Source organism: Musa acuminata, unplaced genomic scaffold, assembly GCF_036884655.1.
Source record: "Musa acuminata AAA Group cultivar baxijiao unplaced genomic scaffold, Cavendish_Baxijiao_AAA HiC_scaffold_671, whole genome shotgun sequence".
NCBI classification, from domain to species: domain Eukaryota; kingdom Viridiplantae; phylum Streptophyta; class Magnoliopsida; order Zingiberales; family Musaceae; genus Musa; species Musa acuminata.
The window spans coordinates 15,001-20,000 of record NW_027020907.1 but is presented as its reverse complement, the minus strand read 5'-3'; positions in this window follow the sequence as shown (position 1 = coordinate 20,000).

Below are 5,000 nucleotides of genomic sequence, written 5' to 3'. Positions count from 1 at the left end.
GGGGGGTTCCAGGGTGCTGAGATGGCTGACGTTTTGCTCCGCTCTCGACGGTCACCGCGCAACGCAAGAACAGGCCAAAAACTGGCCAAAACGGCCCAAAAACGGGCCAAAACTGGCCATTTTTGGCTGCGCGAGCGAGCGGCGAGCGGCGGACAGCGAGCGAAGCGAGAGGCAGCACCGTCCCTGCTATACGAAAGCCCCATCCAGCCCTGTGCCACCCGGGGGGTTCCAGGGTGCTGAGATGGCTGACATTTTGCTCCGCTCACGACGGTCGCCGCGGCACACAAGAACAGCCCAAAAACAGGCCAAAACAGCCCAAAAACGGGCCAAAACTGGCCATTTTTGGCTGCGCGAGCGAGCAGCGAGCGGCGGACAGCGAGCGAAGCGAGAGGCAGCACCGTCCCTGCTATACGAAAGCCCCATCCAGCCCTGTGCCACCCGGGGGGTTCCAGGGTGCTGAGATGGCTGACGTTTTGCTCCGCTCACGACGGTCGCCGCGGCACGCAAGAACAGGCCAAAAACTGGCCAAAACAGCCCAAAAACGGGCCAAAACTGGCCATTTTTTGCTGCGCGAGCGAGCGGAGAGCGGCGAACAGCGAGCGAAGCGCGAGGCAGCACCGTCCCTGCTATACGAAAGCCCCATCCAGCCCTGTGCCACCCGGGGGGTTCCAGGGTGCTGAGATGGCTGACATTTTGCTCCGCTCACGACGGTCACCGCGCCACACAAGAACAGCCCAAAAACAGGCCAAAACAGCCCAAAAACGGGCCAAAACTGGCCATTTTTGGCTGCGCGAGCGAGCGGCGAGCGGCGAACAGCGAGCGAAGCGAGAGGCAGCACCGTCCCTGCTATACGAAAGCCCCATCCAGCCCTGTGCCACCCGGGGGGTTCCAGGGTGCTGAGATGGCTGACGTTTTGCTCCGCTCACGACGGTCACCGCACCACGCAAGAACAGGCCAAAAACTGGCCAAAACAGCCCAAAAACGGGCCAAAACTGGCCATTTTTGGCTGCGCGAGCGAGCGGCGAGCGGCGAACAGCGAGCGAAGCGAGAGGCAGCACCGTCCCTGCTATACGAAAGCCCCATCCAGCCCTGTGCCACCCGGGGGGTTCCAGGGTGCTGAGATGGCTGACGTTTTGCTCCGCTCTCGACGGTCACCGCGCAATGCAAGAACAGGCCAAAAACTGGCCAAAACGGCCCAAAAACGGGCCAAAACTGGCCATTTTTGGCTGCGCGAGCGGCGAGCGGCGGACAGCGAGCGAAGCGAGAGGCAGCACCGTCCCTGCTATACGAAAGCCCCATCCAGCCCTGTGCCACCCGGGGGGTTCCAGGGTGCTGAGATGGCTGACGTTTTGCTCCGCTCTCGACGGTCACCGCGCAATGCAAGAACAGGCCAAAAACTGGCCAAAACGGCCCAAAAACGGGCCAAAACTGGCCATTTTTGGCTGCGCGAGCGAGCGGCGAGCGGCGGACAGCGAGCGAAGCGAGAGGCAGCACCGTCCCTGCTATACGAAAGCCCCATCCAGCCCTGTGCCACCCGGGGGGTTCCAGGGTGCTGAGATGGCTGACGTTTTGCTCCGCTCTCGACGGTCACCGCGCAATGCAAGAACAGGCCAAAAACTGGCCAAAACGGCCCAAAAACGGGCCAAAACTGGCCATTTTTGGCTGCACGAGCGAGCGGCGAGCGGCGGACAGCGAGCGAAGCGAGAGGCAGCACCGTCCCTGCTATACGAAAGCCCCATCCAGCCCTGTGCCACCCGGGGGGTTCCAGGGTGCTGAGATGGCTGACGTTTTGCTCCGCTCTCGACGGTCACCGCGCAATGCAAGAACAGGCCAAAAACTGGCCAAAACGGCCCAAAAACGGGCCAAAACTGGCCATTTTTGGCTGCACGAGCGAGCGGCGAGCGGCGGACAGCGAGCGAAGCGAGAGGCAGCACCGTCCCTGCTATACGAAAGCCCCATCCAGCCCTGTGCCACCCGGGGGGTTCCAGGGTGCTGAGATGGCTGACGTTTTGCTCCGCTCTCGACGGTCACCGCGCAATGCAAGAACAGGCCAAAAACTGGCCAAAACGGCCCAAAAACGGGCCAAAACTGGCCATTTTTGGCTGCACGAGCGAGCGGCGAGCGGCGGACAGCGAGCGAAGCGAGAGGCAGCACCGTCCCTGCTATACGAAAGCCCCATCCAGCCCTGTGCCACCCGGGGGGTTCCAGGGTGCTGAGATGGCTGACGTTTTGCTCCGCTCTCGACGGTCACCGCGCAATGCAAGAACAGGCCAAAAACTGGCCAAAACGGCCCAAAAACGGGCCAAAACTGGCCATTTTTGGCTGCGCGAGCGAGCGGCGAGCGGCGGACAGCGAGCGAAGCGAGAGGCAGCACCGTCCCTGCTATACGAAAGCCCCATCCAGCCCTGTGCCACCCGGGGGGTTCCAGGGTGCTGAGATGGCTGACGTTTTGCTCCGCTCTCGACGGTCACCGCGCAATGCAAGAACAGGCCAAAAACTGGCCAAAACGGCCCAAAAACGGGCCAAAACTGGCCATTTTTGGCTGCACGAGCGAGCGGCGAGCGGCGGACAGCGAGCGAAGCGAGAGGCAGCACCGTCCCTGCTATACGAAAGCCCCATCCAGCCCTGTGCCACCCGGGGGGTTCCAGGGTGCTGAGATGGCTGACGTTTTGCTCCGCTCTCGACGGTCACCGCGCAATGCAAGAACAGGCCAAAAACTGGCCAAAACGGCCCAAAAACGGGCCAAAACTGGCCATTTTTGGCTGCACGAGCGAGCGGCGAGCGGCGGACAGCGAGCGAAGCGAGAGGCAGCACCGTCCCTGCTATACGAAAGCCCCATCCAGCCCTGTGCCACCCGGGGGGGGTTCCAGGGTGCTGAGATGGCTGACGTTTTGCTCCGCTCTCGACGGTCACCGCGCAATGCAAGAACAGGCCAAAAACTGGCCAAAACGGCCCAAAAACGGGCCAAAACTGGCCATTTTTGGCTGCACGAGCGAGCGGCGAGCGGCGGACAGCGAGCGAAGCGAGAGGCAGCACCGTCCCTGCTATACGAAAGCCCCATCCAGCCCTGTGCCACCCGGGGGGTTCCAGGGTGCTGAGATGGCTGACGTTTTGCTCCGCTCTCGACGGTCACCGCGCAATGCAAGAACAGGCCAAAAACTGGCCAAAACGGCCCAAAAACGGGCCAAAACTGGCCATTTTTGGCTGCGCGAGCGAGCGGCGAGCGGCGGACAGCGAGCGAAGCGAGAGGCAGCACCGTCCCTGCTATACGAAAGCCCCATCCAGCCCTGTGCCACCCGGGGGGTTCCAGGGTGCTGAGATGGCTGACGTTTTGCTCCGCTCTCGACGGTCACCGCGCAATGCAAGAACAGGCCAAAAACTGGCCAAAACGGCCCAAAAACGGGCCAAAACTGGCCATTTTTGGCTGCACGAGCGAGCGGCGAGCGGCGGACAGCGAGCGAAGCGAGAGGCAGCACCGTCCCTGCTATACGAAAGCCCCATCCAGCCCTGTGCCACCCGGGGGGTTCCAGGGTGCTGAGATGGCTGACGTTTTGCTCCGCTCTCGACGGTCACCGCGCAATGCAAGAACAGGCCAAAAACTGGCCAAAACGGCCCAAAAACGGGCCAAAACTGGCCATTTTTGGCTGCACGAGCGAGCGGCGAGCGGCGGACAGCGAGCGAAGCGAGAGGCAGCACCGTCCCTGCTATACGAAAGCCCCATCCAGCCCTGTGCCACCCGGGGGGTTCCAGGGTGCTGAGATGGCTGACGTTTTGCTCCGCTCTCGACGGTCACCGCGCAATGCAAGAACAGGCCAAAAACTGGCCAAAACGGCCCAAAAACGGGCCAAAACTGGCCATTTTTGGCTGCACGAGCGAGCGGCGAGCGGCGGACAGCGAGCGAAGCGAGAGGCAGCACCGTCCCTGCTATACGAAAGCCCCATCCAGCCCTGTGCCACCCGGGGGGTTCCAGGGTGCTGAGATGGCTGACGTTTTGCTCCGCTCTCGACGGTCACCGCGCAATGCAAGAACAGGCCAAAAACTGGCCAAAACGGCCCAAAAACGGGCCAAAACTGGCCATTTTTGGCTGCACGAGCGAGCGGCGAGCGGCGGACAGCGAGCGAAGCGAGAGGCAGCACCGTCCCTGCTATACGAAAGCCCCATCCAGCCCTGTGCCACCCGGGGGGTTCCAGGGTGCTGAGATGGCTGACGTTTTGCTCCGCTCTCGACGGTCACCGCGCAATGCAAGAACAGGCCAAAAACTGGCCAAAACGGCCCAAAAACGGGCCAAAACTGGCCATTTTTGGCTGCACGAGCGAGCGGCGAGCGGCGGACAGCGAGCGAAGCGAGAGGCAGCACCGTCCCTGCTATACGAAAGCCCCATCCAGCCCTGTGCCACCCGGGGGGTTCCAGGGTGCTGAGATGGCTGACGTTTTGCTCCGCTCTCGACGGTCACCGCGCAATGCAAGAACAGGCCAAAAACTGGCCAAAACGGCCCAAAAACGGGCCAAAACTGGCCATTTTTGGCTGCACGAGCGAGCGGCGAGCGGCGGACAGCGAGCGAAGCGAGAGGCAGCACCGTCCCTGCTATACGAAAGCCCCATCCAGCCCTGTGCCACCCGGGGGGTTCCAGGGTGCTGAGATGGCTGACGTTTTGCTCCGCTCTCGACGGTCACCGCGCAATGCAAGAACAGGCCAAAAACTGGCCAAAACGGCCCAAAAACGGGCCAAAACTGGCCATTTTTGGCTGCACGAGCGAGCGGCGAGCGGCGGACAGCGAGCGAAGCGAGAGGCAGCACCGTCCCTGCTATACGAAAGCCCCATCCAGCCCTGTGCCACCCGGGGGGTTCCAGGGTGCTGAGATGGCTGACGTTTTGCTCCGCTCTCGACGGTCACCGCGCAATGCAAGAACAGGCCAAAAACTGGCCAAAACGGCCCAAAAACGGGCCAAAACTGGCCATTTTTGGCTGCACGAGCGAGCGGCGAGCGGCGGACAGCGAGCG